General features: G+C 44.1%; 1 protein-coding gene across 1 annotated transcript in view; it reads right to left on the bottom strand.

Annotated features, from left to right (window-relative positions):
* Positions 1-21213, bottom strand: part of ST3GAL2 (ST3 beta-galactoside alpha-2,3-sialyltransferase 2) — a 64272-nt gene extending 43059 nt beyond the window's left edge. Inside the window, exon 1 of the mRNA XM_073605660.1 lies at positions 21095-21213. The gene's annotated coding sequence lies outside the window, so the exon portion shown is untranslated. The remainder of the gene's footprint in view (positions 1-21094) is intronic.
* Between the last annotated feature and the right edge of the window lie 2215 nt (positions 21214-23428).

Raw genomic sequence — 23428 nt, 5'->3', positions numbered from 1 at the left:
ATTCCGACAACAAAATCCATGGATTTTTTCCGACGGATGTTGGCTCAAACTTGTCTTGCATACACACGGTCACACAAAGTTGTCGGAAAATCCGATCGTTCTGAACGCGGTGACGTAAAACACGTACGTCGGGACTATAAAACGGGGCAGTGGCCAATAGCTTTCATCTCTTTATTTATTCTGAGCATGCGTGGCACTTTGTCCGTCGGATTTGTGTACACACGATCGGAATTTCCGACAACGGATTTTGTTGTCAGAAAATTTTATATCCTGCTCTCAAACTTTGTGTCGGAAATCCCATTGAAAATGTGTGATGGAGCCCACACACGGTCGGAATTTCCGACAACAAGGTCCTATCACACATTTTCCATCGGAAAATCCGACCGTGTGTACGGGGCATAAGAGTGCAAGCTTCTCTGGTGCAGAGACTGATGTGACTGGCTCAGTGTTCTCTGTACAGCACTACAGTATGTGTCAGAGCTATATAAATGCATAATAATAATAGCGTGTGACTGCAGGGGGCATTAGAGTGTAAGCTCCTCTGGTGGAGAAACACGTGACTGTCTCTGTGTTCTCTGTACAGCACTGCAGTATATGTCAGAGCTATATAAATGTATAAATAATAATAATAATAAATAATGTGTGACTGTTGGGGGTGGGGGGGGGGGGGACATTAGAGTGTAAGCTCCTTTGATGTGACTGTCTCAGTGTTCTCTGTACAGCACTGCAGTATATGTCAGCGCTTTATAAATGAATAATAATAATAGTGTGCGACTGCAGGGGGCATTAGAGTGTAAGCTCCTCTGGTAGAGAGACATGTGACTGTCTCTCTGTTCTCTGTACAGCACTGCAGTATATGTCAGAGCTATATAAATGTATAATAATAATAATAATAATAATAATAATAATAATAATAATAATAGTGTGTGACTGTTGGGGGGGGGGGGACATTAGAGTGTAAGCTCCTTTGGTGTGACTGTCTCAGTGTTCTCTGTACAGCACTGCAGTATATGTCAGCGCTATATAAAGGAATAATAGTGTATGATTTGGGGGGGGGGCACATTAGAGTGTAAGCTTCTCTGGTGCAGAGACTGATGTGACTGGCTCAGTATTCTCTGTACAACACTGCAGTATATGTCAGAGCTATATAAAAATGCATAATAATAGCGTGCGACTGCGGAGGGCATTAGAGTGTAAGCTCCTCTGGTGGAGAGACACGTGACTGGCTCAGTGGTCTCTGTTCAACACTGCAGTATATGTCAGAGCTGTATAAATGTATTATAATAATAATAATAATAATAATAATTATAATAATAATAATAATGTGTGTGACTGTTGGGGGGGGGACATTAGAGTGTAAGCTCCTTTGGTGTGACTGGCTCAGTTTTCTCTGTACAGCACTGCAGTATATGTCAGATCTATATAAGTGTATAATAGTGTATGATTTGGGGTGGGGGGGTGACATTAGAGTGTAAGTTCCTCTGGTACACAGACTGATGTGTCTGGCTCATTATATATGAATACAGTAATCTGATTTACTAGGACAGTTGCCATTCCTCTCCTATCACTGCACTTTCCAGCTGCTCCAGATGAACAGTGGATAGTAGGGGTGGGCGGGTGGGGGTGCAGACAGACATGACACAGCTGCAGTCACCATGTAAGATGTAGAGGAGGCTGCACTGAGCATGTAACACAAGCTTCCCCCCTCCCCGGCTGATCAGTAATGAAGGGTACAGTTGGCGGAATATTGCCCACGCTGCATTGCTCTGACTACCATTCACGGATCTAATAGATAATAGAGGAAAAGTAAATGTAACAAGCTGAGAACATGAAGAAGAGGAGCAGGGGGCATGTTAGCGGTGACTGTGATGTCACAGGTGATCATCAATCTGCCACACAGACAGATACAAAGGGAAGGTCGATCAGATAGTCTCCTTTGTTCTACACAGCAGTCAGCACGATCTCAGCCCCAGAGACACAGATAATAGAGGAGGCCAATGGTGGTGATTTATCACCTGCTGTACAGAACCGTCTGCGCAGCAATATTACTGCATACAGCCCTGCCAGGCCAGCAGGTTCTCCTCCGAGAATAGATCTCATACCCCAAATTCATATGGAATTCATTGGGAGGACATTTAAATGAAAAAACTACAACATAACGCAGCGTAATACAGAGAACACCGAGACAGTCACATCAGTCTCTGCACCATAGGAGCTTACACTCTAATGTCCTCCCAGTGTCAGACACTATTATTATTCTTAATAATTAGGGATGCACCGATATATCAGCGGCCGAAAATGATCAGCTGAAAGGGTTATTGGTGATTTGCCTATAGGAAAAAAAAAAGTGCAGATAATTGCCACCGAAAATCGTGCGCAATTGTACAGAGATTTTCAGATGTCATGTGCCTCAAAAACCGTACGAAGAACGGGCTGCGTTTTCAATGCATTTCAATGGGGAGGTGCGTTTTGGTGCACCAAAAATGCAACAAGCAGGATTTTTAACACCGCAACGGATGTACAACGGACCAGCGTGAAGAATTTAAAAAGGGATTCTTTTATTGTTGAGCTTTTCTTGCGCTTTTTTTTTGGGTGAGCCTGACACTTAGGGCGTATGGGTGAGTCTCTTCTTCCCCATTGGTGCAATTGTACTGGGGTCCTATACACTCAAATAAACAGGTGACACTAGGGGTCCAGCTTACAGTATTTGCTCCCATTGTTCTCCATCAATAGGACCAATGTCTCTTTTTTTTTTTTTAAACCCAAAAGTGCTTCAAAATCTGCTCACTGAAGGCAGCCTATCGGCAGAAAATAAATTCATGTTCATTTAAAATTCATGAGGTTAATTCAAAAGTCGAATACAAAACAATTCTATTTAGGCCAAGTGCATCCTAAATTTTTGATTTCAGTCCAGAATTTTCATTTCGGTGGTCCACTAATTTTTCGTTTTAAATCAAAAGGCTTTTATTGTGACAAAAGCAAAAAAAAAAAAAGGCACTTCCAATATAAATATGTAAATATACAGTCCAAACAAAAAACAGAAACAGCTTTACATATACAGGGAGTATCTTATATAAATTCACAGTACATCTTCCATATTGCCTTTTGCAGAAACTTCAAAAAAGGAAAAAAGAAAAAACATTTCAACCTAAAACAGTGTACTCTTCTCCCGATATATGACCCTATAGCTATATACCTTCTACCACGAAAGCAGCTTGTCCACTGCATCTCGCCATAATGTGTGTCAACCATTGCATGCCTCTTTATACTGTAAGCACATCTTCACTGGGCCATCAACATTGCAGTAGCCTGGTGAGGACCAGTTGTGGAGGAGCTACTTCTGGGGCACCCAACCAACATGGCCATATTTTTTTCAAACTTCTTAGGTGATTTTCTCTGATAAATAGGTATTTTCACGAATAAGAATGTTGTTAACTGCTTGGATCCATTGCTGGCTCGCCGGAATCTGGGTAGACAACCAATACCTCGCTATAAGCTTTCTGGCCAAAAAAAAGTGGTCTAATAAGAGCAATGTATACAAGAAGGGGAGCACAAGTCCTCGTCCAGACCTCCCAGCAAGCACACCAAGGGATCCACAAACAGCTGAACCTGATAGATCAGGGGTCTTCAAACTACGGCCCTCCAGTTGTTCAGGGACTACAATTCCCATCATGTCTAGTCGTGTCTGTGAATGTCAGAGTTTTACAATGCCTCATGGGATGTGTAGTTTTGCAACAGCTGGAGAGCCGTAGTTTGAAGATCCCTGTGATAGATAGTGTTAATGGTCATGACAACATTATTCCAATATCTAACGAATTTGGGGCATTTCCACAGCATATGTATGGGGTCTCCAGGGTGAGCCTGACACTTAGGGCATATGGGTGAGTCTCTTCTTCGCCATTGGTGCAATTGTACTGGGGTCCTATACACTCAAATAAACAGGTGACACTAGGGGTCCAGCTTTTAGTATTTGCTGCCATTGTTCTCCATCAATAGGACCAATGCCTCTTTCCCACTTCTAACTGCAAGGCAGAAGATCAGGCGCCTGTATAGGAGTCAACAGTTGTGTATAGGTTCTAGAGATAATACCCTTTTTTTCCCCCAGTTTCCTCGTATACAGATTAAAAAAAAAGACGATTCTACCAGACGTAGGGACGAATAATTGCTCTGACATCCAACTGCGTGGCTCAGCTGGATATACTGGTAGTGAATATTCCCTAATAATGGAAATTCCTCTCTCAGTTTAACATAAGATTTCAGGCGTGTCTCCTCAAAAATTTGGTACAGATATTTAACCCCTGCAGCCTCCCACCGTGCATGACCACTAAGTTTGGCCATCTCGGTGTAAAATCTGTTCTGCCAGATCGGTGCGCTGGAAAGGAAGCCATTTATTCCTAGTCTTTGCTTGATACCGTTCCATCGTTTTTTACAGAGGCAAACTGTAGGGCATTAAGGAGGGGGCTTTGGGGAAGCCCATCTCCATATGGGATAGGGCAGAGTACGTCGTATTAGGATTAATAGGTACATTTTATTTTAGGAGGGATCCGGTGCATTAGGCAGATTCCATCTCGCAGCTGCAGGCATCATCCCAGTACTATTTTTTAGAGCCGGCGATCAGCTTTCCAGCGATAACAACCGATGCGGCTAAAAGTCGCTCGGCTGTTATACTGGAGGAGCAGGAGGGGACGCCCACGCCCCCCCCCCCTCCCTCCGCCGTTCTTACCGGGAGGCCCGATCAACAATCCACCGCCTCCAGCAGCTAGTGACAGTGAGCGGCTTCATTCCAGCCTCCTAATTGTAAACAAGGAAGCGACGTCATGACGTCACTTCCCGTTTACTCGGCTGCCAATGGCACTAGTTTAAAAAAAAAAATATACAGTATTGAGAATCGCCGCAAGCTTGCGCAGCAAAGAAAACGCATACAGAAGTCGCGCCCGCATATGTAAACTGTGTTCAAATCACACATGTGAGGTATCGCCGCGATCGTCAGAGCAATAATTCTAGCACTAGACCTCCTCTGTAACTCAAACCTGGTAACCGTAAAAAAAAATTTAAAGCGTCGCCTAGGGAGATTTTTAGGTACCGTAGTTTGTCGCCATTCCACGAGTGCGTGCAATTATAAAGCGCAACATGTTTGGTATCTATTTACTCGGCGTAACATCATCTTTCGCATTAAACAAAAAAATTAGGCTAACTTCACCATTTTGTTTATTTTAAATTCATGAAAGTGTCCCTTTTCCCAAAAAGTTGCGTTTAAAACACCGCTGCACAAATACCGTGTGACATAAAACAATCGCCATTATATTCTCTACTAAAAATATATATATATATATATATATATATATATATATATATATATATATATATATATATATATATATATATATATATATATATATATATGCTCCAAGTAATTTTCTAGCAAAAAATACGGATTTTAACTTGTAAGCACCAAATGTCAAAAATAGGCTTAGTCATGAAAGGGTTAAAAATAAAACTGGCTATAAGTCAGAGTTTAAGAAAACCTGCCATTTGAACTACCCTATTACCCCAGGGAAGGTGATGCTCATTGGAGCTAACCCCCACAATTTGTTTTAGATATAGGATTTTTTTTTATTTTTTATTTTTTTAAACACAAAGCACATGGACTATCTACAAGGATTCTGTCTGCCAAAGTGTGCCCCATCCCAAACAATGTAAAATGTGAAACAACAAGGAGGCATTGTGGACATTTCACATCATTAGAGCCTGCACAGAGCCTGTTTTCAATCAGACAGCCCCTATCTGGTAGGCCTGTAATGAGTTATAAGAATCACCAACAGGCAATCTCTATAAAAACAATAATGATAACAAAAAATAAAAGGACTGCAAGCATAACAGGCATATATGGCTGCCCTCCTTGAACACTGGAGGGAGATTTACTAAAGGCAAAACGGTTCAAATTTGTAAGGGAAATTTCCCCAGAGCTTAGTGAATGAGGTGAAGCATTCATTGAATGAGTTTACCAAAAATGTAAAATATTGCAGAATATACAGCCTCATGCTACATAACTAAGCTCCATTTCATGCTGAATAAACTAAAATGTATTAATGCATTTTAACAAAATGTTTTCATTGGAAGAACATTTGTTCATTTTTCTAATCATAAGTCGGTTCAAATCGACATTTGCTTTGGACGGCGTTGATGAGAAAATTGGAAGGAGAAGGATGGAAAGAATTTTTTTTATAATGTATACATTTTTATCGGTGTATGGTGTTATTGTTTGGTAGTCCATTCATTCCAAAATTGAATGTTGGGGCTCATGCACACTGCAGCTCAAAAAGGAGCGGCTCCTATAGGCTTTTGAGCAGGGGCGGTCTGTGCATGAACGGCGCACGGGTGCCGCCTCCCCTTTCCGTCCCCACCCCCTATTCATGCGTACGGCCCCTGTCAGGATTCCGGGGCACATAAATTTCAGTGGTGGGTTTTTTTTTTTTTTTTGAAGCACCTGATTAGAGTCAGAGGCTCTAATAGGCTTCAAAATAGGGTGGGCTTTGGACGCAGAGCATTGCGCTTGGAGCCCACCCAGATGTGTTAGAATGGTCTAGTAAGGAAAAAGGAGCACCCCCCACCATAGCACCATGTGCTTTCCCTGCCCTGCTCCTGCATGAGGCATGCTCTCAATGACGAGAAGTGAGCACATACATATCTATAATAGAGTCCCGTCAGTCATATTCCTGCTCTGCAGCTGCACATTGAGGAGCTAAGAAAAGAATAATTTCGCTTAGATTTTGTGTTATCAGCACTTCCTCATTATACTTCCTTATCTGAGTTCATTCGGAATCTGTGTCAGTGGGGAAAAAAAAAAAAAGCGCTGATTCCGCAGAATGTTAATACGGCAAAACACAGAGCGAGAGCTTTAAATCCCATTTATTGCCATAGAATACTTGTTCAGTGCTGGACCAGTCCAGACAATTTCTATTTTATATACATTAGTGAAAGCGGTAAATGACACAGGTGCACGGCCCCGGGCAGCGCCGGCAACACAGGTACGCAGCCCCAGGCAGCGCCAGAAACAGGAGATACGGGGCCCCAAAGTTAGGTCGCAAAATGTCATTCTCTGATTTTGGGGCCCCGTATCTCGAGGTCACTTGGTGCTAGGAACTCCAGCTTTTGATAAGTTGTAGTATTAGTTCCACTGTGTTAGCACACCAAATTTGGGGTTCCTAGCACCAAGTGGCCCTGAGATACGGGGCCCCAAATTTGGGTCTCAAAATGTCATTCTCTGATTTTGGGGCCCCGTATCTCGGGGTCACTTGGTGCTAGGAACCCCAAATTTGGTGTGCAAACACAGTGGAACTAGCCCTACAACATATCTACATTTGGGGTTCCTAGCACCAAGTGGCCCCAAGATACGGGGCCCCAAATTCAGGTCACAACATGTCAAGCACTTTTCTGCAGCAGAGAATGACATTTTGCGACCCAAATTTGGGGCCCTGTATCTCGGGGCCACCTGGTGCTAGGAACCCCAGCTTTGGATATGTTGTAGTGTTAGTTCCTCTGTGTTAGCACGCCAAATTTGGAGTTCCTAGCACTAAGTAGCCCTGAGATACGGGGCCCCAAAGTTGGGTCGCAAAAGGTCATTCTCTGCTCTGCAGACGCTTCTAGACGCAAATGCGGTAAAACGCGGCTAAACGCGGCATGCAAATGTGGCAAAAACGGGCGTTTCTAAATGCTGGTTTCAGCTTTTAAAAACATGTGTTCAGCAGAGTTTGCACCAGCGTCTCGTGTGCATGAGGCCTTAGCTCCTAGAAGCAGAAAAAAAACAAAAAACAAAACCACGCTGTGCAGTGTGCATGGAGCCTAATTGAGATGTGAAATCTGTTTCGTTCCGAATTAGTTTAACGAATTTTGACAAATACGTTCATTCGGAAATATCCGAATGAACGAAAACCCCGTTTAACAAAATTTTTCCAAATATTCGTAAATTCGAAAAACCCAAAAATCAGAACTAATAATAACTTAAACTATTACTATTAAATTATAGGTATTGGAATTTGCTTTCAAAATTTGGCTGTTAGTGAATGTAACAAATACGAATTTATCCGACGTTACGAATTATCCGAAATAACGAATGCCGCATCTAAAACGAATGGAACGTAATAAATGAATAATAATAAACAACAATAAAAACTTTTTATTAATAATTCGTTCCGTTCCATTTGTTTAGACGCGGCATTCGTTATTTCAGATAATTCGTAACTTCAGATAAATTCATATTCGTTACGTTCGCTAACAGCCACATTTGAAAGAAATTTCCAATAACTATAATTTAATAGTTATTAGCTATTCTTTTTTGAATTTTCTTCCTTTTTTTCGAATTGCAATCATAACGAAAGACCCGAAAAACGAAAAAAACAACAAAAAAAACCCCCCAAAAAAACGAAAACAAACTAATTTTTTGGCAGTGCACATGTCTAGAGCCTAATAAGGAATCTATATACAGATTACCGCTTTCTTAGGCTCCATTCACACTAGCGCGTTTTTTGATGCATTTTGCAGAAATGCATGGGAATTTTTTTAACATGGGTTCCTATGGAACATGTTCACATCAATGCATTTTTGTACCTCTGCATTTTTGGAAAGGGTCAGGGACTTTTTTTCATGCAAAATGCAGCGTTTTACATGTAATAGAATTCAATGGACCAGCATCAAAAACGCAAGTGCACGGTTTTTGATGCATTTTTTTTTTTTTGTATACAGTCTAAAAAAAAAAAAAAAAAAAAAAAAAAAAAAAAAAAAAAGCAAGACGCAAAATGCGGCAAAAACGCTGTAAAAACGCTACAAAAACGCTGCTCAAAAACGTGGCAGGCATGACAAAAAAAACTCCAAAAACGCTCAAAAGCAACATGCATAGATGTGAATCGAGCCTTATACAGCATTTCAGTTTCTAAAGCCCTGATAAAGGGAGAGGGGTTACAGCACCTGAAACATGTTGGCTCTATAAACAGTTCGTCATTAGAATTAACTTGGATTTCAGATCTCGGTTTACTCATCCCTACCGCATCCCAAGGGGATGGTGGAAAGCCTTTCATGTATAGAAGCTGCCGGCCTGATTTTTACATTCGCCTCCTTTATCCCGCGCCATAAATATAAAAACACAGGAGCACTCCAGATCTGTTCATCCATCTTCCCATGAGATGCAGTCTGTCCATGTATGAACGCTGTGGTGGCAGTAAAAAGGCAACGCATTGTAAAGCGCACGTGAAATCCCACGCACATACATGCACACAAGCGTCACTGCAGCCTCAGTAAAGCAGGAAAAGGAGCGGTGGGATGCGGTGCTAAAAATTTCGACGACAGAAGACGTCACCAGTTTATAAACGTTTAACCGCTGAATGTTCATTGGCTGCAGTAAAATATCGATTTCGTCAATCCAGTTCATATCTATATATCTCTGAGCAGAACACGATTGGAAATAAAATACCGATAATGCGTTCAATGCGCCGTCTGATCAGAGAACAGGAAATGGAGCATCAGATCTTTCATGGAGTGAGCCTCAGGAATAGGGGAGTGGGAATGTAGAGGGGCTCCAGGTGGCGACAGGACGCCCACAGTCCAAAATCGCAAATAGCGTCTAGTTTTATGGTATTTTTATTATTACATTTTTTGTTTTTGTTTTTTATTAGTAATGGCAGCGATCTGCGATTTTTAATCGTGACTGCGACATTATGGCGGACACATCGGACACATTTGACACTATTTTGGGACCATTGTCATTCATACAGCGATCAGTGTTATAAAAACGCACTTATTACTGTGTAAATGACACTGGCAGGGAAGGGGTTAACCACTAGGGGGCGATCAAGGGGTTACGTTTGTCCTAGGGAGTGATTCTAACTGTGGGGGGGGGGGGGGGGGGGGAGATGGGCTTCAACTCGCATGACAACAATCACTGCTCTTGATGACAGGGAGCGGTGATCTCTGTCATGTCACAAGGCAGAACGGGGAAATGCCCTGTTCTGCGGCTCCGTGACACGATCGCCGGTCCCGCAGTCACGTTGTACACAGCGGGCGCACGCTCGCCTGCTAGCCCCGCCAATTAAAGGGGACGTACAGGTACACCCATTTGCATCGGCATGCAGCGGTCGGCAAGTGGTTAAGATAGCGCCGCATGCATCCTCTTTGGAGTGTGGAAAGGGGGGGGGGGGGGGCAGCAGGGTCAGTTGCCCCGGGCACAGGTCCACGTTTGGGGTGGGCGCAAAGTAGTACAGCTAACTACATCATGCGTCAGAGCACGCGGGTGGGGGGAATTCAACCTTGCCCTGTGCATTGGCTGAACCTGTCCACTGGACGCATCCCGTTCCCATTCGAAATGAATGGACTTCTTAATGCAATGTACACAGGATAACGCATGTTCAATGCACATGTACAATTATTGTTGTCTGTGTCCATATTAGGGAGATTCACCTCTTTATGTGCCCTCTTATCACAGAGAGTGAAAGCAGATCCTAATTAACAGATTGTTGCCAGAAATAGGGGAGAAATCGAGGGGGGGGGGGCATTAATTATGGTAACAACCTGGGATTTCCTCTCACTTGCTGTTGTGGCTGTGGGACAGGAAGTGAAGGGAAATCTCCCCAATAGAACACTGCCAGGGGTTCTAACCCTCCCATACTGTTGAAAAAGGAAAGAAAGTTTGCCTTTAGTTGTACAGTGCATCCGGAAAGTATTTACAGCGCTTCACTTTTTCCACAGTTTGTTATGTTACAGTCTATTCCCAAAATGGAATAAATTATTTTCTCAAATTTCTCAATTCTCAAAATTCTACAAACATTACCCCATAATGACAACATGAAAGAAGTTTGTATGAAATCTTCGCAAATTTATTAAAAAAAAAAAAAGGACAAAAATCCCATGTACATAAGTATTCACAGCCTTTGCTCAATACTTTGTTGAAGCACCTTTGGCACCAATTACAGCCTCAAGTCTTTTTTGAGTATGATGCTACAAGCTTGGCACACCTAATTCTGGGCAGTTTCTCCCGTTCTTCTTTGAAGGACCTCTTAAGCTCCATCAGGTTGGATGGGGTGCGTCAGTGCACAGCCATTTTCAGATCTCTCCAGAGATGTTCAATTGGGTTCAAGTCTGGGCTCAGGCTGGGCCACTAAAGGACATTCGCAGAGTTGTCCCGTAGCCACTCCTTTGTTATCTTGGCTGTGTGCTTGGAGTCGTTTGTCCTGTTGGAAGATAAATCTTTAAACCAGTGTGGAGGTCCAGAGCTCTCTACAGCAGGTTTTCATCAAGGATGTCTCTGTACATTGCTGCATTCATCTTTCCCTCAACCCTGACTAGTCTTCCAGTTTCTGCTGCTGAAAAACATCCCCGCAGCATGATGCTGCCACCACCATGCTTCACTGTAGGGATGGTTTTGGCCAGGTGATGAGCGGTGCCTTGTTTCCTCCAGACATGATGCTTGCCATTCAGGCAAAAGAGTTCTTTTTTCATCAGACCAGAGAATTTTGTTATAGAGAGATTTGGCCTGTTCTCTGGGTTCTCCATCAACTGGGGGAAATCTGCTCTTCTCCCGGTTAATGGAGTAACGCAGGGAATACCAGAGAACGTTAGATGCCTACAGGTGGTGGAGAGTTTTAGATACTTGGGTGTAAAGGTAACAGTAAATCCCAGGCGGTAGATAGAGAAGTTGGAGCCTCTGTTAAATGTATTCAGTGTAAAATGTGGTACATGGAGAGGTCTCCCTTTGTAAGTAGTAGGATGAAGTAGCCTCATAAAAATGATATGGTTGTCTCAACTCCTGTACATCCTTCTGAACTCCCCAATATGAATCCCTGGAGTATGGTACAAAAAGGTGGAGGGTCTCTTCAGGGACTTAATCTGAAGGAAGGGGAAACCTGGAATCCGTTTGAGGGTGTTGCAGCTTCCGAAGGAAAAAGGAGGGCTGGCTGTACCACATCCCTGGAGCTACTTCTTGGATGCTCCGCTACAGCAAATGGGGGTATGGAACACAATAAAATCAATTTTCAAGTACTCGGAGTATAGTGAGTTTACACCAATTCGGGATAATGCGAAGCTGTCGGGGCTTGCGGGTCTGGATAGCTTCTCAAACTGGAAACAGAAGGGAGTGGTCAGACTGGCACAGTTATACACAACAAGGGTATTGAAGACCTTCCAAGAACTAGAAGGAGAAATTTGGTTTCCTAAATAGTATTTTCGACCAATACCTGCAGCTGAGACAAGCACTGATGACACATTTCAGGGAAGAGAGAATGGAATGGAGGAACATGACCTTATTAGTAACTTTAGTGAACGCTACCTCCCTTAAGGGGTTGATCTCAAATCTACATTCAAATATACACTCGAAGGTACTAGAAAAGGACTCCCACCTGGCAAGTAGAGTAACATGGGAGGAGGACGTGGGAAAACTCACAGACAAGCAATGGAGTGGCATTGTGTCCTCAGTAGACCAGTTGTCCCTCTCCGCAGCCCAGAAGCTTACCCAGTTATATATTATACATAGAGCAGATTATACCCCGAAAAGATTATTCCGGTTTGGAGGACGGCCAGATGCACTTTGCCCCAAGATGTAGAAGGGCAACGGGAGACCTGATTTAGATGCTCTGGAGGTGCCCCAAACTATATACATATTGGTAGGAGGTGGTGGATAAAATAAATTCAATCTTTAGTATAAATGTAGGGCTGGAGCCAATAACATGAATATTGGGATATTTGGGACAAGGTGTGGAATCTGGACTCACAAAAATAGCAGTCTTAAGATGTCAGTATCAAGCTAGAAAAGCGATCACCTGGAAATGGCTGGACCCTAAACCCCCATCAATCAATGGGCAGGCAGAGGCTGGTTAATAACGAGAGAGAGATTGGCTTACACAAGAAAGGGCAATAGAGGTAGACTTGAAAAATATGGAACAAATGGTTAGAAATTTCAGGTCTGATACCAGAGAGAATATATCCTCAGTAAGGATTTTTCTTTTTTCGGAAATGTTTTATTCCTAATTGTGATGGGAAATATGGGGGGGGGGGAGATGGGTAATTAAGGGGATGAATGTCAATTTGTGGAATGTATTTTTCCGTTTTTTTTTTTTGCAAAAAAAATAAATAAAATAAAAAAATAATGTTTGTATATTGGAAAGAAATCTAAAATAAAGTGGAATTAAAAAAAAAAAAAAAAAAAAAAAAAAAAGGATGTCTCTGTACATTGCTGCATTCATCTTTTCCTGGATCCTGACTAGTCTCCCAGTTCCTGCTGCTGAAAAACATCCCCACAGCATGCTACTGCCACCACCATGCTTCACTGTAGGGATGGTATTGGTCAGGTGATGAGCGGTGCCTGGTTTCCTCCAGACATGACGTTTGCCATTCAGGCCATAGAGTTCAATCTTTTTTTCATCAGACCAGAGAATTTTGTTTCTCATGTTAAGAATCCTTCAGATGCCTTTTGGCAAACTCCAGGTGGGCTGCCATGTGCCTTTTACTGAGGAGTGACTTCTGTCTGGCCACTCTACCATACAGGCCTGATTAGTGGAGTGCTGCAGAGATGGTTGTTCTTCTGGAATGTTCTCCACAGAGAAACACTGGAGCTCTGTCAGAGTGACCATCGGGGTTCTCGGTCACCTCCATGACTAAGGCCCTTCTCCCCCGGTCACTCAGTTTGGCCAGGTGGCCCGCTCTAGGAAGAGTCCTGGTGGTTCCAAACTTCTTTCATTTACGGATGATGGAGGCCACTGTGCTCATTGGGGTCTTCAATACTGCAGAAATTATTCTGTACCCTTCCCCAGATCTGTGATCTCCATACAATCCTGTCTTGGAGGTCTACAGACAATTCCTTGGACTTCATGGCTTGGTTTGTGCTCTGACATGTACTGTTAACTGTGAAAGCTTATATAGACAGATGTGCGCCTTTCCAAATCATGTCCAATCAGCTGAATTTACCACAGGTGGACTCCATCTCAAGAATGATCAGTGGGAACAGGATGGACCTGAGCTCAGTGTTGAGTGTCATGGCAAAGGCTGTGATACTTATGTACATGTGATTTTTTTTTTTTTTTTTGGATGAACGACTTCCATTTAACAGCTTTTACATACTGAGTTTGGCAGCAGTTAAAGTTAGAAGTGTTTTTTTAAAGATAACCTCAGGAGACCCTCCCAAATGTCCACAATGCAGGAAAAACATGTAAATTATTAACTATATCAGCCATTCTTTGAGAGAAGAGAGAGCAGTGTGCTTTAACCGCTTCAGCCCCAGAAGATTTTTACCCCCTTCCTGACCAGAGCACTTTTTGCGATTCGGCACTGCGCAGATTTAACTGACAATTGCGAGGTTGTGCGACCCAAACAAAATCAACGTCCTTTTTTTTTTCCCTACAGAGATTTCTTTTGGTGGTATTTGATCTCCTCTGCCCTTTTTATTTTTTGTGCTATAAACAGAAAAAGGACAATTTTGAAAAAAAAAAAAAAAAAAAAAAACGCAATATTTTTTACTTTTTACTATAATAAATATCCCCCAAAAAGATATGTATAAAAAACAATTTTTATCCTCAGTTTAGGCTGATATGTATTCTTCTACATATTTTTTGGTAAAAAAAACACAAAAAAAAACAAAAAACGCAATTAGCGTATATTGATTGGTTCGCCCAAAATTTATAGTGTCTACAAAATAGAGGATAGTTTTATGGCATTTTTATTATTAATTTTTTTTTTTTTTTTTAAATTAGAAATGGCGGTGATCTGCGATTTTTATCTTGACTGTGACATTATGGCGGACACATTGTCATTTATACAGCGATTAGTGCTATAAAAATGCACTGATTACTGTGTAAATGACACTGGCAGGGAAGGGGTTAAACACCAAGGGGTGATGAAGGGGTTAAGTGTGTCCTAGGGAGTGATTCTAACTGTGTGTGTGGGGGGGTGGGTGGGCTACAACTCACATGACAGAGATCACTGCTCTCAATGACAGGGAGCAGTGATCTCTTTCATGTCACAAGGCAGAACGGGGAAATGCCTTGTTTACATGCGGCACGATCACCGGGAGACCGGTGGACATCGAGTTCGCGGGTCACGATGTATGCGGCCGGCGCGCTTGCTAGCCCCGCTGATTAAAGGGAATGTACAGGTACGCCCATTTGCCTACCGCTGCCATTGTGCCGACGTATATATGGGCAAGTGGTTAACTATGGATTCTCTCTCTGCCTCTCTTTCTGCCAGTCTCTCTCTCTTCTGCCTCTCTTTCTGCCAGTCTCTCTCTCTGCCTGCCTCTCTCGCATATTCCTCTTTAAAATGCTTATAAACGAAAAACGTGCCTAAGGCCTCATGCACACGAGACGCTGTTAAACTCGCGTTCAGAGGCAGTTGGACACTTTTTTCAACTGCCCCTGAACTCATTCAATGTTTTCCTATGTGTCCATGTACACAGTCTCGTTTTTTGGCGTTTTTAGGCAGTTGCGTTTAACCTCGTTTTTCCAGAAGCAAAAAAAATGGGTTCAGACACAAAAGTTTTCCACGTTTCAGACGCCAAACGCGGCTAAACGCGGCTAAACGCAGCTAAAGCCGCGTTTGTGTTTAGAAGTGTTTTTAAAGGAACATTTTACGACCGGATTTTGGGGCCCCATATCTCGGGGCCACTTGGTGCTAGGAATCCCAACACAGTTATACTAACACTATAACATATCCAAATTTGAGGTTCTTAGCACCAAGTGGCCCTGAGATACGGGGCCCCAAAGTCGGGTCACAAAATGTCATTCTCTGCTGCAGAAGCGCTTGACATTTTGTGACCTGAATTTGGGGCCCCATATCTCGGGGCCATTTGGTGCTAGGAACCCCAAATTTGGTGTGCTAACACAGTTGTACTAACACTAGAACATATCCAAATTTGGGGTTCCTAGCACCAAGTGGCCCCGAGATATGGGGCCCCAAATTCAGGTCGCAAAATGTCATTCTCTGCAGACGCTTCTAGACGCAAACGCATTAAAACGCGGCAAAACGGGCATTTCTAAACGCCGTTTTCAGCTTTTAAAAACACGTGTTCAGCAGAGTTTGCACCGGCGTCTCGTGTGCATGAGGCCTAAAAACTCAGGTTACAGCTTTTACATGAGTTTACAGGCAGTTACAAGCATTTGGCGCTTGAAATGCCAGTAAACTTCCGTCCTCAATGCAATTTTTTGCGTTCAAAAAAATGCCACTAAAAACTTAACTGCCTCTAAATGACTGTAAACTAATCAGTGTACAGAATAAGATAACAGAGGAGAGTTCAGGGGCTGCTGAAAAAGACACCCAACTGCTCTTAAAGGTTTATCAGCAGCAGTGTACATGATGAGGCCTTATTAGAATATGTGACATTAGCGGACCCCAAATTTATTATATGTGACATTAGCCAGCTGTACTAACCCCGAATTTATTATATGTGACATAAGCTGGCCCCTGACCCCAGATTTATTATAAATATGTGACATTAATTAACCCTGATCCCACTTTTATTATAATATGTGACATTAGCTGCCCCCTGACCCCACATTTATATGCAACATTAGCCAGCTGTAATCACCCCGAATTTATTATAATATGCAACATTGCAGCTTTATTAGAATATGTGACATTAGCCAGCCCCTGACAAGATTTATAGCAATATGTAATATTAGCTGTCCGCACTGACCTCAGACTATTATAATATGTAACAATAGCCAGCCTCTGACCCCGCATTATACAATAATATGTAACATTAGCTTGCCACCCTGACCCCAGATTTGTTATGTGTCACATTAGCCAGCCTCTGACCCCAGATTTCTTATAATATGTAACATTAGCCAGCCTCTGACCCCAGATTTCTTATAATATGTAACATTAGCCAGCCTCTGACTCCAGATTTATTATATGTAACATTAGCCAGCCTCTGACCCCAGATTTATTATGTGTCACATTATCCGCCCCTGACCCCAGATTTGTTATAATATGTAACATTAGCCAGCCTCTGACCCCAGACGTATTATAATATGTAACATTAGCTAGCCTCTGACCCCAGATTTGTTATAATATGTAACATTAGCCAGCCTCTGACCCCAGATTTATTATAATATGTAACATTAGCCAGCCTCTGACCCCAGACTTCTTATAATATGTAACATTAGCCGCCTCTGACCCCAGACTTATTATAATATGTAACATTAGCCGCCCCTGACCCCAGATTTGTTATAATATGTAACATTAGCCAGCCTCTGACCCCAGATTTCTTATAATATGTAACATTAGCCAGCCTCTGACCCCAGATTTCTTATAATATGTAACATTAGCCGCCTCTGACTCCAGATTTATTATATGTAACATTAGCCGCCTCTGACCCCAGACTTATTATAATATGTAACATTAGCCGCCCCTGACCCCAGATTTGTTATAATATGTAACATTAGCCAGCCTCTGACCCCAGATTTCTTATAATATGTAACATTAGCCAGCCTCTGACCCCAGATTTCTTATAATATGTAACATTAGCCGCCTCTGACCCCAGATTTATGTGTCACATTAGCCAGCCTCTGACCCCAGATTTCTTATAATATGTAACATTAGCCAGCCTCTGACCCCAGATTTCTTATAATATGTAACATTAGCCAGCCTCTGACCCCAGACTTCTTATAATATGTAACATTAGCCGCCTCTGACCCCAGATTTATTATAATATGTAACATTAGCCGCCCCTGACCCCAGATTTGTTATAATATGTAACATTAGCCAGCCTCTGACCCCAGATTTCTTATAATATGTAACATTAGCCAGCCTCTGACCCCAGATTTCTTATAATATGTAACATTAGCCGCCTCTGACCCCAGATTTATGTGTCACATTAGCCAGCCTCTGACCCCAGATTTCTTATAATATGTAACATTAGCCAGCCTCTGACCCCAGATTTCTTATAATATGTAACATTAGCCGCCTCTGACCCCAGATTTATGTGTCACATTAGCCGGCCTCTGACCCCAGATTTATTATAATATGTAACATTAGCCGCCCCTGACCCCAGATTTGTTATAATATGTAACATTAGCCAGCCTCTGACCCCAGATTTCTTATAATATGTAACATTAGCCAGCCTCTGACCCCAGCTTTATTATAATATGTAACATTAGCCAGCCTCTGACTCCAGATTTATTATATGTAACATTAGCCAGCCTCTGACCCCAGATTTATTATGTGTCACATTATCCGCCCCTGACCCCAGATTTGTTATAATATGTAACATTAGCCAGCCTCTGACCCCAGATGTATTATAATATGTAACATTAGCCAGCCTCTGATCCCAGATTTGTTATAATATGTAACATTAGCTAGCCTCTGACCCCAGATTTGTTATAATATGTAACATTAGCCAGCCTCTGATCCCAGATTTGTTATAATATGTAACATTAGCTAGCCTCTGACCCCAGATTTGTTATATGTAACATTAGCCAGCCTCTGACCCCAGATTTCTTATAATATGTAACATTAGCCAGCCTCTGACCCCAGGTTTGTTATAATATGTAACATTAGCCAGCCTCTGACCCCAGATTTGTTATAATATGTAACATTAGCCAGCCTCTGACCCCAGATTTCTTATATGTAACATTAGCCAGCCTCTGACCCCAGGTTTGTTATAATATGTAACATTAGCCAGCCTCTGACCCCAGATTTGTTATAATATGTAACATTAGCCAGCCTCTGACTCCAGATTTATTATAGCATATAATGTTCACTGACCCCGACCCAGATTAGAATATGTAACATTAGCTGGCCTCTGATGTGCTTAGTAAAACATTTTGTTACTATATACAGTATAATTAGCGCAGTGCTGGAGGTCTGGGAATGCTCCTCTTAGGGAGAATACACAGGAGAGGGCTAATGACGCCTCACAGATATCAGTGCATTATCGTCCGCACTTCCCACTCACCGCCCTGTGGTGTATCTGGTGTAACCGTCTAACCACAACACTCACTGAAATAAACCACTTCCTCCTCCGGGGTGACACACAGCGGCTGATCACTGCACTCCCTGAGTAATACACTCTATATACACTGTGGGGCCCCGAGGAATACATAGGGCCTATAGACGTACGGGAACAGACAGGAAATCTCTGATCTGTGATGGGATTGGTTCAGAGATAAATAAAACTAAACGTTCTTCTATAAAGAGAAACAGCAAACTAAGAACCAATTATAAGTGAAGGATCATCCAGCCATCATCTTATTGGATCACAGATGGACATGTTTAAAACACTTCTCCGAATAACAGATTTGGTGTCAGTGATGATTGGCGGTGATGGCGGTTTGGTGGCGGTGATGATTGGCGGTGATGATTGGCGGTTTGGTGGCGGTGATGATGGTTTGGTGTCGGTGATGACGGTTTGGTGGCAGTGATGATTGGCGGTGATGATGGTTTGGTGGCGGTGATGATTGGCGGTTTGGTGGCGGTGATGATTGGCGGTGATGATGGTTTGGTGGCGGTGATGATTGGCGGTTTGGTGGCGGTGATGATTGGCGGTGATGGCGGTTTGGTGGCGGTGATGATTGGCGGTGATGATTGGCGGTGATGATTGGCGGTGATGATTGGCGGTTTGGTGGCGGTGATGATGGTTTGGTGTCGGTGATGACGGTTTGGTGGCGGTGATGATTGGCGGTGATGATGGTTTGGTGGCGGTGATGATTGGCGGTTTGGTGGCGGTGATGATTGGCGGTGATGATGGTTTGGTGGCGGTGATGATTGGCGGTTTGGTGGCGGTGATGATGGTTTGGTGGCGGTGATGATTGGCGGTTTGGTGGCGGTGATGATTGGCGGTTTGGTGGCGGTGATGATTGGCTGTGATGGTATAGAACATCTGACCAGATTCTTGTGCAAATCAAACAGGACCTGTTGTGTCCAGACTGAGCGGGGGAGACGCGGCTCACAACTGTCACCTCATCAAATGGGAATCTGCTGAACTACATCACAGCCCAGCCTCCCGATGACATCAACCAGCGGGGGAGGATAATAGGGATATTTCAGTGTATGGGGGGGGGGGATAGGGTTATATTAGTGCATGGGGAGAAGGGGGGTTATGGATATATCAGTGCATGGGATGTGATAGGGTTATATTAGTGTATGGGGAAAAGGGGGGGGGGGGGGGATATACTGTATCAGTGTATGGGGATGATAGGGATATATCAGTGTATGGGGCGATAAAAGGGGGGGGGGAATAGGGATAGCTCAGTGTATGGGAGGTATAGGGGTACATCAATGTATGGGGGGGGGATATATCAGTGTATGAGGGGAGGGGGGGGATAGGGATATATCAGTGTATGGGGGGAGGGGGGGGGATAGGGATATATCAGTGTATGGGGGGGGGGATATATCAGTGTATGGGGGGAGGGGGGGATAGGGATATATCAGTGTATGGGGGGAGGGGGGGGTATAGGGATATATCAGTGTATGGGGGGAGGGGGGGATAGGGATATATCAGTGTATGGGGGGAGGGGGGGATAGGGATATATCAGTGTATGGGGGGAGGGGGGGATAGGGATATATCAGTGTATGGGGGGAGGGGGGGGATAGGGATATATCAGTGTATGGGGGGAGGGGGGGGATAGGGATATATCAGTGTATGGGGGGAGGGGGGGGGATAGGGATATATCAGTGTATGGGGGGAGGGGGGGGATAGGGATATATCAGTGTATGGGGGGAGGGGGGGGGATAGGGATATATCAGTGTATGGGGGGAGGGGGGGATAGGGATATATCAGTGTATGGGGGGAGGGGGGGATAGGGATATATCAGTGTATGGGGGGAGGGGGGGGAGGGATATATCAGTGTATGGGGGGAGGGGGGGGTAGGGATATATCAGTGTATGGGGGGAGGGGGGGGTAGGGATATATCAGTGTATGGGGGGAGGGGGGGGGAGGGATATATCAGTGTATGGGGGGAGGGATATATCAGTGTATGGGGGGAGGGGGGGATAGGGGTCTGCTGGGGGTATTATAGGTGGAGTAGGGAGTACATGGAGGGTGTTGAAGTAGAAGGCTCACTCAGACATTATGGGGGAGGGGATGTCTCAGTCAGTCGGTGCCCCCCGGTCTCCCCGGTACCTGTAGCCCTCCGTCCTCCTCTGGCTCTCCGGACCTCTAACCGATCTCCCGCCCCGCTGCCTGCTGGGAAATGAAGTCCCTAATCTCCCCTCCCCCGCTCGCCTGCAGCGTCTGCCGCACCAGCACGGACAACAACTCCCATCACAATCCGCGGTAGAGAGCGGAGAGCGTCAGCCGGTTGCATGCTGGGAGTTGTAGTCCTCCTGGAGATTCCGTCTATTGTGGTAGAAGGAGAGAGAACTACAACTCCCATGATAACCCTCCCACACCCGGGATAACGGAATCCATTCATTCATCAACTGGGCTGGATCACCGTCATCCCCATCCCTGATCTGTGGAAACATTGTTATCCTCTTCTATGAGATCCCTGTCATCCTCATCCCTGATCTTTGGGGTTCCTGTCATTCTTATCCCTAATTGTGGGATCCCTGTCATCTTCATCCCTAATCTGTGGGATCCCTGTCATCTTCATCCCTAATCTGTGGGAACCCTTTCATCTTCATCTCTGATCTATAAAGATCCCTAACATTCTCATCCCTGATCTCTAAGATCCCTGTCATCTTCATCTTTTATCTGTGGGATCCCTGTCATCCCCATCCCTGATCTGTGCAATCCCTGTCATCCCCATCCCTAATCTTTGGGATTCCTGTCATCATCCCTAATCTGTGAGATCCCTGTCATCCATGATCTGTGGGATCCCTGTCATCCCCATCCCTAATGTGTGGGATCCCTGTAATATTCATCCCAGAACTGTGGGATCCCGGTCATCTTCATCCCTGATCTATAAAATCCCTGTCATCCTCATGCCTGATCTGTAGGATCCCTGTCATCTTCATCTCTTATTTGTGGGATTACCTGTCATCCTCCATCTTAATCTCCAGTATCCCAGTCATCGTCATCCCTGATCCATGAGATCCCCATCATCCTCATCCCTGATCTGTCAAGTCCCTGTCATCCTCATCCCTGATTGGTTATCCTCCTCTGCAGGACCCATTGTTTGGTGCTGGGTGGGGGTGGGGGTGGGTCTGGCGGCCCATTCATTACATGCAGTAGTACAGCTCACACCACAAAGGTGTAAAAGGGCCCCTAATCTCCAGGGTATCAGTTTGCTGAATAAGGATCATGTACTGTATGTGATTGGTTGAATGTCTGACACCTCCCCCATAGATCTGGTATCCCTACAAGATGACAGGCCGAAGGATGTGTAGCCAATCAATGAGGATCATCCCACTGACAATGGTACAATGTTCATCCTCCTCTGTATACAATGTATCTGATTGGTGGATCGCTCATCTCTCTGCCCACTACAAAGTATTATAGGACCTCATCTGGAATGTGCCGTTCAGTTCTGATCTCCAGTCCCACCTAGAATAGTGTGGAAATGGTGAGAACGCAGAGAGGGGGGCAACTAAATGACCCAAAAAAGAAGCAGCTGGGCACATTTTGCACCAGAGGCCGGGGACAAGTATTTTCCTGTATTCAGTATTGGCTGAACACCGCCTATGGATGCGGGTGCACATTGTTCTGTGGCTGATCAGCTGCGGCCAGTAACTCTACAGAAACGCAGTCCCTGGACACCTATTGTCTGCATACAAGATTGGTCAGCATCTAGCCACTCGGATGCCCCTGGCTGCCCATGTGAATGAGACTGATAGGACATAGTTATTCTTTACTAAAAATAACTGCTGATGCAGGTAAAAACCTGCATAGATAAAAGCAAACTGTGCAGCTCTGACCAAAGATAATGCCTTCCTTATAAGTGTAGGTTATTTACATACCTCCTGAGGCCTGGCTGAAAAACTCCCAGAGATGGCATCATCCTGTTTTGCCTTGTTGCTATAGGACAGAGGTCTCCAAACATTCAAAACAAAGGGCCAGTTTACTGTTCTTCAGACTTTATAGGGCCGGAGTGTGGCCAGTGGGAGTAAACAATGCCCCATCAGCGGGAGGAATAGTATCCCATCATTGGTGTCAGTGGGACAAATAGTGCCCCATTATTGGTGTAAGTGGGAAAAATGGTGCCCCGTCATTGGGCGGAATGGTGCCCCATCATTTGTGTCAGTGGGAGGAATGGTGCCCCATCATTGGTGTCAGTGGGAGGAATGGTGCCCCATCATTGGTGTCAGTGGGAGGAATGGTGCCCCATCATTGGTGTCAGTGGGAGAAATAGTGCCCCATCCAGGGCCGTCTTTAATTTGGGGCAAAAGGGGCAGCTGCCCTGGGCCCTGTCATTGTTGCGGGGCCCAAAGCAGCTGCCTCATACTTGCCAACTATCCAAATTTAAATTCCCTCGTCCCTTGAGGTTTTAGTCCCGTGCTGTGTCCTGATATCGCA

The sequence above is a fragment of the Aquarana catesbeiana genome, linkage group LG11, assembly GCF_042186555.1.
Source record: "Aquarana catesbeiana isolate 2022-GZ linkage group LG11, ASM4218655v1, whole genome shotgun sequence".
In the NCBI taxonomy this organism is placed as follows: Eukaryota; Metazoa; Chordata; class Amphibia; order Anura; family Ranidae; genus Aquarana; species Aquarana catesbeiana.
The sequence above is the reverse complement of the archived record's forward strand: the minus strand, read 5'-3'. Positions and strand labels throughout refer to the sequence as shown.